Source organism: Pteropus vampyrus, unplaced genomic scaffold (assembly GCF_000151845.1).
Source record: "Pteropus vampyrus isolate Shadow unplaced genomic scaffold, Pvam_2.0 Scaffold12, whole genome shotgun sequence".
NCBI classification, from domain to species: Eukaryota; Metazoa; Chordata; class Mammalia; order Chiroptera; family Pteropodidae; genus Pteropus; species Pteropus vampyrus.
This window is the reverse complement of record NW_011888793.1, coordinates 13,907,681-13,920,321: the sequence shown is the minus strand read 5'-3', so window position 1 is coordinate 13,920,321 and position 12,641 is coordinate 13,907,681.

The following is a 12,641-nucleotide window of genomic DNA, read 5'->3' as shown; positions in this document are numbered from 1 at the left end:
CATTTATATAGATAAAATTCCTTAAAGAGTTAAACAGAATTACTATATGATCTAGGCATTCTATTACTCAGATACTGTACTCATTTTTTAATTGAGTTTTTTGTTCCTTTTAATTTTTGAGTTATAAGAATTCTTTATAAATTTTGGACACCAGACTCTTATCAGATATATGATTTGCAAATATTTTCTCCCATTCTATGTGTTGTCTTTTAACTTTTTTGATAGTGTCCTTTGAAGCACAAAAGTTTTCATTTTTTGATTAAGTTCTATTTATCTTTGGGGTTAGTTGTGCTTTTTGGTATCATATCTAAGAAACCATTGCCTAATAAAGATCACAAAGATGTACACCTATGATTTCTACTAATTTATATAGTTTTAGCTCTTACATTTAGGTTTTTTTTTTAAGACAGCTTTAATTAATACACAAAAAACTGCACATATTTAATGTATACAATTTTATGAGTTTTGACATAAGCATACATCAATGCAACCATCATCACAATCAAGGTAATAGATGTGTCTATTAACTCAAGTTTCTTTGAGTTACTTTTTTTTCCTCTTTAATTCATTAGGGGTTAATTTTTGTATATGATGTGATGCAAGAATCTAACCTCATTCTTTTATATGTGCGTTTCTAGTTGATCCACCACCACTTACTGAAAAGATTTTTCTTTCCCCATTGAAATAGCTTGGCACCCTAGTCAAAAATCAATAGACCTATAAATATAAGCGTTTATTTCTGAATTTTCAGTTTTATTTCATTAATCTATATGTTTACACTACAGTATTATGACACAGCTTTTTTCTGGGGTGGTGGGGAGGAAACACCTGGGAATTTGATAAGTATTGCATTGAATCTGTAATCAATTTGAAGAGCATTATAACAACATTAAGTTTTCCAATCCAAAAACACAGGATATTTTTCCATTTATTTAGATCTTCTTTAATTTCTTTCAGTGATGCTTTATACCTTTCAATGTACAAGTTTTTACTACTTTTATTAACTTTATTTCTGAGTAATTTTATTGCATTTGACAATATTATAAATTAAATTACTATTATTTTTGGCATTTTAATAATTTTAATTGTAGAAATATTCACACTGTTGTGCAAGCATCACCACCCATCTCCAGAACTCTTCCTTTTGCAAAATTGAAACCCTAACACCCCATTCCCTTCTATTCCCATCCTCTGGCAACCAAAATTCTACTTTCTAGCTCTGTGAATATGACTATTATAAAAACGTCATATAAATGGGATCATCCAGTATTTGTCCTGTCATGACTGGTTCATTTCCTTTAGCACAATGTCCTGAAGTTTCATGCATATTTTGTATCGTGTGTAAAAATTTCCTTCCTTCTTAAGGTTGTGTAATATTATGGCAGCAATTTTTCTTTTTTAAGTCGTGGAGAGTGAAGTGCCTGGTAGCTCCTTCCCCATTATGCTCTGTTTGAGCCTTTCTTGGGGGCTGAGGCTTTACTCCTTCAGAAGCAACAGATTTTCAGCACACACATAATCATCTGGTCCTGGAAGCAGGAACAGATATCTAGTTGTACCTGGGAGATGAGGTCCTCATCTGGGCCCCGCAGACAGCCTAGTCACCTGACACTTAGCCAAAAGTTTTACTATTTTAAATATTATGCACATGTATAATTTTGAACAAATAAAAATTAAGTTTTAGAGTCAAAGGAGTCATTCGAATATCTCAGCACAGGGCCTTCTACACATCAGGAGCAGCTGGTGAAAAGGCCCCTGAGATTTTTCCCGTTCCATCTGAGCATCCTGGAAAGTGTCTGCTCATCTTCTTGGTTTCCAGGCCTTAACCTGGGCAGGTTCTGACCTCAGCTAAGTGCTCCTGTCTTTCTACAGAAAAGGCTCTCCTTACCCTGACAACCGTCTCCACCCTTATCTGGGGATTACCATCCCTCTCCTAGAATTTCCCAGGATACTGAGAAGTTCTGGTCTCAAATTATGAAAAGACCGCAGATTTATGGTCTTACTCAGCAACTCAAATGTGTGATGCAATGCCTGTGCAGGGTAGGAAATTTGCAGGCCATTCAACAGTGCAACTCATTTATTCATCATATGTTATGGAGTACTTTTGATATTAGGTCACACTCTAGTCCCCACCCTCAGGAGCACACAGACAGAGTAAGAAGAATTTTCAAAACTTATTTATAATATATAGACACAGCAATTGTGATATGCTAGATGTTCTAAGCATTTTCAAATATTAATTAGTTAACATTATTCGTAACCTTAGACAGGGTATGTTTATTATTATTGACAACTGTCGTATGGAGCAACTGGGGCACAAACAACATTTCTCCAAAACCTTGTACCTATAAAATACATATATTAACGTCTCACAATTACTGTGGACCAGGCATCAGGGCATGATTTGGCTGGGTGCTTCTGCTACTAGGTCTCTATTGACTAGGGGAAGATTTACTCCGAAGTTAGCTTGTGTGGTTATTGTCAGGATTCTGTTTGGACTGAATGCCTGAGTTCCTGCCTGCTGGCCTTGGAGCTCTATTCCCTCTTTCAGGGCTCTGCATAGGGAAACACAAATCATTGACACTTGCTCTCCCAGGTCCAGAGATATGAGAAAGAAATGGTGTGTGTGTGTGTGGAGAGGGTGGGGCAGGGAGATATTGAAACAAAAGAAGAGAGAAAGGGAGGAAACAGAAGAATGCAAGTAAGACAGAAGTGACAGATTCTTTGTAATTAAAGTTGGACTTGACATCCCATCATTTTGGCTGTATTTTGTTGTTCAGAAGTCAATAACAAACCGCTTATTTGGTACAAAAGGATGTTCATACTGGTAGGCTGGAATCACTAGGAGCCACTGTGGAGGCTGCTTACTACACAGACTGGCATGAGGCAACTGGGTCTAATTCTAAGTTTAATGGGAGACCGTAAGAAAGCTGTAGGCCAGTGGATGACAAAGTCGATTTTCTCTAATTTCAAACCCTTAAAGGTGTTGACCTGAAAATGAGGCCAAGATGGGCAGTGACTTTCTGAAATCACATGATAGGAACCTAAGTCTGTTTTGAGTGGTATTCCATGCTAGGACTCACTCATTCCTTTAAGTCCTCCACCTCCATGTTCATGCATCAGATTTATGTGACACTAGCCCACAACTGTTATAGGTATTATCTTATCTACATCTGATGTCCTTAACAAATGGTTTCTAGCAACATCCCCATTGTGCAAGTTGGGGGACTGAGGAGGCTCTGAGAGGCACAAAGACTTTTTGAGAAAACAGAACTGGTAAGAAAAAAAGATGATAACTCAGCTCTCTCCTCAAAGATGGGAACCTGGTACATTCACGGGGAACCGTGGGGAGGACCGTGTTGGACATTGGTGTACAGTTATGGAAATAAAATGGGCAAGGAGAGTGAGCAGTTAAGAACCCAGAGGCGGCTTTGGGTGGCTCTGATTGGAGGTAGGGGCCAAGGTAATGGAACCTAGAAGTAACCTTACTTCCTTGCTGAAAGACTCCAACAAAAGTTAGAACTTTGGTAACCAGGCACCCACGTTCTAGAGATAGCCCCCTATACAACTTACATGACTACAGACATTCAAGAGAACAGTATGTTTTCTTATACTTTCCAAACTTTCTGAGGCTCTGCACTGAAGAAAGACCAAAGTGAGAGACATTTCTGCTGCTGTAGACATTGGCTCACTCCTCACCTACAATGCCATAGGCCATCTGGCACGAAGAAATCTCAAGTAACACAGAGAAGCTAGGGCAGGCCAATCCAGGCCAGGCCACAAGTGTGACCCCATCTGGGCAGCTCCACACCCATTACCTCTCATTCCGTGTGTGTGTGTGTGTGTGTGTGTGTGTGTGTGTGTGTGTTGAGCAAAAGCTTGGGATGTCCATCTTGTGCAAGACCAGGTCATTTAGGTGTTAGAAGTCTGGCAGGTCTGTAATGTTCATATCCAGTCATGCTTGACAGTATGGGAGAGTGAGTGCTGGGGACCAAGTTCTTCTACCTACTCATTGATCCTGAGCCCTCAGAATGTCATCTTGTTGTTTCCCTGGCTGGAGGTCTATGCAGATGCCCCTCTGCAGCCTTTGAGGTAATTGAATTCAGGTGCCATTTCAGCAGTGCCATTGGGAGCACTTAAGTGTGTCCTAAGGAGATGTATTTGTTTGAGCTGACATAACATATTACCACTTTGGGTGGTATAAACTGTAGACATTAATTTTCTGGTAATTCTGGAGGCTAGAAATTTGAGATGAAGGTGTCAGCAAGATTGGTTCCTCCTGAGTTGCTTCTCTTGGCTTCTAGGCGGTCATTTTCTATCTCTGTTCACATGGACTTCCCTCTGTGCTTCCATGTGTCCTCCATTTCTCTTATAAGAATGTCATTATAATGGATTAGGACTCACATTAATGAATTTACTTAACCTTAATTACTTCCTTAACAACCAAAAATACAAATATAGGCATATTTTGAAATTCTAGGGATTAAAAAGTCAACATGGAAATTTAGGTGAGGCAATTCCACTCACAATATATACTAAGCCCCTGCTGGAGTTAGATGCCAAGAAATGGGACTGCTGGTGAAAGGATATACATAGTAAAATGTCAATAGCTACAGCCAGATTCCAAATTGAAGAGACTGCATCAGTGATATTGCTAACAGCAGTTTCTTATGATAGCTGTTTCCTTACATCCGCCTGATGCAGGGATTTCTCATTCTTTTAAAATTTTACCAATCTGATATCAGGTTGTCTAATGCAATCTCAATGTTCCTTGATTTGCAATTGCCTCTTAGGTGCATTGAGTCACCTGTCAGATTTTTTCCCTTCCTGCGTCATCTATTCCGATTCCTGCCCAGTAATCAGATTTCTCCACCCTAGAATCTCCAGGCATTTGCCTCTTTGTTGAATCTGAGATCTCCATAACGAAGATCTCAAAACACCTGGCTCAAAAAGCCTGGCTCAAAAGGCTGCTGGACATGCTGTAGTTGTAATTATTTCTCTCTCCCCCATGAAAAGTCAGATGTCTGCTTCATCACTGACCTGTGGCATTTCTTCAGAATTTATCTGCACTCCATCAGCTCTCCAAGGTTTCTAGGCTGCCAGCCTTTAAACTGGAATTGCATCATCAGCTCTCCTGGATCTTGAACCTGCTGGTACACACTGCAGATTTTGGATTTGGCAGCCTCCATAACTATGGGAGCCAATTTCTTATAAAAAATCTTTTTCTCTCTGTGGCCATTTCTCCATGGCAGTGCACATGGCTGAGGGGAGGGCAGAGGAAGCAGCAGAGAACATCTCGAGCTGCTGGAGGAGGAGTCCAGATCCTGAAAGTAAAGCACCCGCACCACCCAAGCCACAGGGGCTTCTGGGAGTTGAAATTATTTTCTTAATTTCATTTTCGGATTGTCCCATTTCAGTGTCTAGAAATAGATTTTTGTATGTCGATGTTCTATAATGCAGCATTAACACTAGTAGGTAATTTTTGTGGATTCTGTAGAATTTTCTACATGCAAGATTATGTCATCTATAAATAGAAATTATGTCATCTATAAATAGAAATTATGTCATCTATAAATAGAAATTACTTCTTTTCTCTCCACTCTGGATGTATTTTTTTTAATTCTGAATTATTCTGGCTACGACCTTAAGTACAGTGTTGACTAGAAATGGCAAGAGCAGAGCAGACATCCTTACCTTGTTCCTGATTTTAACAAGAAAGCTTTCAGGCTTTTACTATTAAGTATATTAGCTGTGAGTATTTTGTAAATTCTCTATATCAGTTTGAGGAAGTTCCTGTCCATTATTAGTTTGTCACATTTTTTTTGTTTTTGTTTTTTTACCATGAAATATGTTGATGGTGGTGGTGGTTGTTTTTTAATGATTTTCTCCATCTATGGTAATGATTATGTGGTTTTCGTCCTTTATTCTATTAACATGATATGTTATACTGATTGATTTTCACATGGTAAGCCAACCTTGCATTCTTGGGAGTGGTAGTGTTTAATCCTCTTTCTGGATGTGTTTTGTTAGTATTTGTTGATAATTTTTGTATCTACATTTATAAAGGATATTAGTTTTTCGTTTTCTTTCCTTGTGATGTCTTTATCTAGTTTTTGTATCAGGACAATGCTGGACTCAAAGAATGAATTGGGAAGCATTCCCTCTTCTTCTAGTTTTGAAAGAGTTCGTGAAGTATATGTGTTACTTCTCTGAACATTTGGTAGAATTTAACCAATGAAGCCATCTGGGCCTGAGATTTTTTTTATAGGAAGTTTTATGATTACATATCGCTTCCTCAGTGAATTCTTTGCTCGTCATGTCTATTTAAATTTTCAATTTCTTCTTTAGTCAGTTTTCTATTTCTTCTTGAGTCAGTTGAGTAGTTTGTTTCTTTCTATGAGTTGTCAATTTCATCTAGGTTATTTAACTGGGCAGCATATGAGTGTTCATTGTATTCCTTTATAATCTGTTTTTACTCATGTAAGGGCAGTAGTAATGCACTCTCTTTCATTTCTTATTTTAGTAATTAGATTTTTTTCTCTTTTTTTTTTTCTTGGTCATAGACCCTTGCTTTTTAACAAATATGGAAAGATTTTGCCCTTTTCCCCCCAGAACTCCATCTTATCCCAACTCCCCTTGTTTTGTGTCTTTCAGAAGTGTGTGGGTGTGTATTCTACTGTGGGTATCCAGAGTCAACATCATCAAACCACAAAGGTTGCAGTGTGCACTTACATTAATCTAATGTGAAGCTAAAACTCTGTGACTTCAAATACATAATGGGAAAATGACCCTTGAAGGAGAGGAGTGGGGGGGAAGGCGCCATTCCACTCTTACACAAATAGAGGTGAGCCAATTGGCAAATGTATAAATCAAATCGGGAACCTCCTGACCCCCCAAACACACACACGAACAATAACATTCTTAAGCTGTCAGGTCTACAAAATTGTTTTTTTCCTACAACCTTTGGCTTTTGTTGTTGAATTTCTCTGTGCTCTTCTACTCTTCTTTCACCTCGTTCTCTCTACTGTTTTGCTCTCTTCCCCACCAAATTAGGCCAACACGTACACTTACTTTATCGTAGTATCATTTACCTTTACCTCAAGAAGAGTCTAATTCTGATAGAAGAGAAGAGTTCTCATTTGACTTTCTAATGTTATAATTTTGTGACTATTTAAGGCAAGTCATTTAACCTTTCTGAACCTTAATTCCCACATCTGTAAAACTGATGACTACTTACGTATTTCCCAGGCTTGCTGAGTAAAGCAATTATAAAACGCTTAGCGATGTAAAAAAAATAATAATGTAGAAATGTTTGTTCATCAGTCTGTTCTCCACAATTCAGAACTTTGGTGTTAAGAAATCTGCCAATTCCCACTTCAAGCATTATGGGTGGTGCAGACTGGGGGTTTCTAGGCAAGTTCTCAACACAGAACTGCCAGCCCTGGAGAAGACATGTCATTGGAGATGCTGCTGGTCTCACGAGAGGAGCAGAAGTCTACAAGAACCTGTTTTTTCCAAGGAAAGAAAAGAAAATGAGGGGAAAGAGCTGTGGTTTGGAGGAACAGACCACTGGGAGGACAGGGCAGCCGCAGGGTGGTTGCTGGTGGCAGGAGTACTATCTAGAAACTGAGATTTGAGCTGGTCTCAAAGTGGAGGAGAGCCTGGGACTTTGTGCTGAGCCAAGAGCCTCAACAGGATCAAATGACTTACAGTAACCTTAGAACATATTTCCTGTATGAGGAATAACCATTTAAAGTTAAATCCTTATGACCGTATAAGCCATATAACCATATAAGGCTAAAGTAAAATGAAAAAAGCTGAGATTAAATCTGTACATCTTTATATCATGATTTTATGTATAGATGATGATGATTATTTTTTTATATTCCGAATTTTCTGCAATCAGTGTATTTACCTAAATAAACAGAAAAAAATAAGTTAATAACTTTTAATGAAAGCAATCAAATATAGAAATGGTAATATAATTATGGAACTTCAGGAATCAAAAAATATAAAATAAAGGGTATAAAAATCAATATGAAAACATGACTATGATACAGTAAATGTAACAAAAAGAAGCTATATGTATATACAGCATGATTAAAACTATATATAAACATATATATAAGTAAACACTAAAAGGGACTATCCGAAAGCATTAATAATGTTTTCTGAAGGCTTTTTAAATGTGTAAGCAGTTTTAATTATTTTTTAAAATTTTAACCATTCTTCAAGATTATTTTTTATTTCAAAACTTAAAATGTAATATAAAAGATGCAACTATTATTTTTTCTTGGGAGTCCCAGGGATTGAGGATAGCTTTAAATAAAACAATAAATCCAGATACAAATCATTCATGTAGAATGCTCTGCCCCTGAGATGGTGGGAGTTGCTGATGGCATCTACCAAAAGGAAGGAGTTTGAAGCCAAAGATGGAGGATGCAGGGGGTTCCTGTTTCTTTCTTAGGGCTCATGAGGAGGAGCTGGGCTGCGTAACTTGGAGATTGAGCTGTGTCTCATGAATTTTGGGATTCATGTTCTCTGAATGTATTTCCTTTTGTAATCCCCAAGCCTTCAGTAAAGTCTTGTTAAAACACACTGGTCTCGTTTCTGCTTGTGGTGGAGCAAGGAGGGAAGATCTCCCCATTCTTGGGGAAAGCCATGCTCCATGGGCTGGATGTTGTGCAAGGAGAAGATGTGTCTTCTAGGAATGGAGTAGGGAGCTCTTGACCCAGCCTTTTCTTTCCCAGTTGGGAGAGTGTACCCCCAGTGAAGATCTGTAGGTTTCCATGCTTTTTTTGCTCTGGTTGCAGGCATTGTCCATCAGCTGTAGGGCAGCTCGGAGTAGTATGGGAGCAGGAAGTCATGAACCCCAGGATAGCACATGTGTAGCTGTGGTCTGAGGTTGCCAACTTTGCAGTTGCTAACTAAGTGACGAGCATTCCTTAGCAATCTTCGGTTCTGTCCAGTTTCAAAATGACTCCCACGCTGCTCAATCTCCTCTTATAAGCCTAGCTTCTTCAAGAGGAGATTGAAGATTTGATATCTCAGGGTCATTCTCAGCAATGATTTTTTCCACCCTCAGAACCAGTTGTTCACTACACTGTACCTCCTAAATAGCTCTTTCATCCACCCCCACTTTTCATTCCTACTACCACTGCCTGAGCAGCTCTGTGATTTTATGTCTAGGTTATTGCAATAGCCTGGGAATGGATCTCTCTGTCTAAGTTCATAGAAACTCCACCCCCAAACTACCAGAGTGGGGTTTTTAAACAGATTCAACCATGTTATTCCCATGATTTAAAACTTTGGTGGCTCTTCATTGATTGCAGAATACAATCTAAATGTCTTAGTCTGAGATTTCACATCCTCTAAAATTTCTCCCCACCGCATTTCCCTTTCATCTTTTACCAGTAACTCTATGTTCAAGCTACATATTATTTAAAGGTCCACTTCTTCTTAGTTCTGTTTTTCCTCTCTCTCTCTCTTTCTCTCTCTCTCTCCATTCTCTTTTCATCTGTATTTCTTAAACAATAGAAACAATAACAACAAACCCCACAAATATGGGAAATAAAGTAAAAGAAAAGAAAAATTCACAATCCAACCACCCGAACATGTAATTACTTTAGTATCATTTAATAGTAATTTATTAGTTCTTTATGCACATACTAATTCTAGGTTATAGACAGCTTTATTATTCCCCCTTTGAAGATGAACAAACAGATGTTTAGAAAAATCATGATATGTTTTCTCATTTTTTTTCTTCGCAGATCGCACTCATGGTTTTAATCACATGTTAAAAGTTATGAAGTTTAGCCCTTAAATTCAGAAGCATAAGATACCCAACTTTATTTACTTTTTCCTGACTTAATATATCAATTTCTGTTTCAAACCTCATTCTCTGGGTGTAATGGAAAAATAATTTTAGTCTATTTTCCATACCTTTCCCTTTCCTGTGTTGCATCTATGCTCTAGGGGGCATGCATTGGATCCTCAATGTCATCTAGCCACACCGGCATTGGTTGAGGTGTATATCACCCTGATTGTTCCTTGAGCACTGTTTAACCTCAGCCATTGAAGAGAGCCGTGTAACAACCCACATAATTTGTGCCAATTTTGGGTGTGGGGGGGCTCATAGTTAACTCTCACACCATGGCAGGGCTGGGGAACTCTGCTGGGCTTTCAGCCACCATTTCTTGCCTGGGGTCTTCCTCCTCTCCAGAGCTCAGCCTGTGGAGTCCCCTCTGATGCCTAGCAGTGTCTCTGCTTTTTGTGCTTCTCGACACTTCTTTCCTAATCTTTTCCCAGTCCGGGTCCTTTCTGTTCTCCTAAGGAGCTAGACTCAGACATCTAAAAAGACTCCTTTTCTCCACTTGCTGCTATCCTGACCTTTTCCTGAGACAAAGAAGGTCTAATCTGGTGTTTGCACAGAGGGAAAGGTCAAGGCAGAAAAGGAATTACTGGGGAAAATTGATAATATTTCAAAAATACTCTTCTGATACAATGGCATAGCTAAAATTGTTTTCTGCTTTTTTTTTTTTTTTTTTTAACTGGCCCTAATATGTTGCTTAAATTGGGTGAGGGTGTGTGTGGAGTTTGCTCTTCTCTTGGTTATCAAGGACAGTTGAAGCTAGCTGTAATGGGGCTGGCTTCAAGAAAAGGCTAGGGAACAGGGACTCTGTCTTGAAGAAAACTTTAGGATCCTCAGCAGCTTCTTATTGCTGCTAGAAATAGTACGTTAGAGATATGAACATAAATTGTACATATTTTATTTGGGTTTCCATCCCTGTTTATATTGAACCAAGAAGCTCTATAGTTATGGGCTCCCCAAGAGCCTGACGCTTTCTGAAAGATAAATCTGTACCCCATATTCTAATGCAGTTCACAGTTGGATAGATAACATCAAATAAAAGCATTTTGGATCCACAGAAAGCTGGATAAAATATTCAGTGTGCTGTTTAAAATATTTAGTTGGCTGGCAGTGATGTAATGAATACTAGGCTTTGAATCCAATGGTTCAAGTTCAAATTTTCATGGTACTTAATTTTGTTTGCATGTAATATGACATAATGTAAAGCACTGTCATTTCTAGAATTTCTATATAGAATGACCTCAGATGTGGCAAATTTGTTGGAAGTAGGGTGAAGGGATCAAGCAAATTATTCTGAAGCAGGGTGTGCATAGCAAACTCAAGACTTTTCTTTATTTAGATTGTATATTTGGGTTGGTGGAGATCAAGTGTGTGGGGCAGAACTAAAGTCCCACCCCTAGCCACCCTAGGACACAGACACTGGTGTTAGGTACAGGCTTGGATTATCTGACAGATGCTAATTGTTATATGGTCTTAGGCAATATACTTAACTTCTCTAAATGTTAATTTTCTCATTTAAATATTGATAATCATGCATACCTATTAAGGTTGCTATAAGAATTAGAGGCAATGTAAAGTGTCTGGCACATAGTAGGCACTCTGTAAAAGGTAGGTATTACTAGTACTGTTATTGTCTGTGAAAGGGTCTATGAGCATCAGCAATATGATTAAAGAGGAAAGAAGAGGTTAAAAAAAATAGTACCAACAACAGATCACTTAGCCTGTAATGACCGTCCTTTGGGGAGTTTTAAAAGCTGATCATTGCTTGATTTCATGATATTACCCTTCCCTAGGCCCCACAGAGTATTGTGTGACATGTTTATTAGTTTAAGTGATTTAGCTTCTTGAGACTTTAGATTTTGTAACACCTTTTGTGCTACTGAAGTTTCTCTGGAGAGTTACAAAATCAGGGAATTACAAAACCAGGATTAGGATTTCTTTTAAAATATTAGCAAAAAAGTAAATAAATATAGTATATTTTTCTTCCTAACACAGATAGGATCTTTCTTTTCCTAACATAACATCTAATAAATGGCTGGCTTCATACCTAGACTGACAACAGAATGCTATTAAACCACCCTGTTCCTTCCTTCCATCTTGCTTCCCCTGCCCCCCAAATAAGTGCTGGAAATTAAAAGCTGAAATTCCATCTTAAAGCAATGGGTGTGGAGCAAAGATATGACATTCCACAGTGCAGAGCAGAACATGTGCCTAACATAAGAAAAGAAGAAAACTCAGAGAATAAGGACCGGCAACCATAACATTCGAGGCGTAGCTCTGAGAGAAGAGATAGGAGTGAGAAGTGGTGACATGGTCAAGGAAAAAGGATAAATGAATATACAACCCTACTCACCCTCCTGACGCCCCTAGGGTGGTCGGCTTCGCTCAGTCTCATCCTGAAAACTTTTTCTCTCAGTGATCTCTCCAAAAGCATGAACGCCAACTGAAGACACAACTTTTTTTATAAATGTTGATAATAACTTTTACCTGAGTATTCTAGTTGAAAGAAACCAGAATTTTCAGGAAACCTGGGTGATCAGCATAGTTCTTCTATTGAAGATTTGGAAGCGCTCCAGGAAATGACCTCTTTTGACCTCAAAGTCTTCATTTATATTCTTTTGTTTAACGAATTTTTATATTGCACCTATCGGCTAGATATCAGATAAATCCTGATGACAGAATGAAGAACAAGATGTGATCTTTGACTTTTTGATATTTATTGTGTAGTGGAAGTAGACCAAAAACAAATAAACAGCAAAAAGAAGTAATTCCA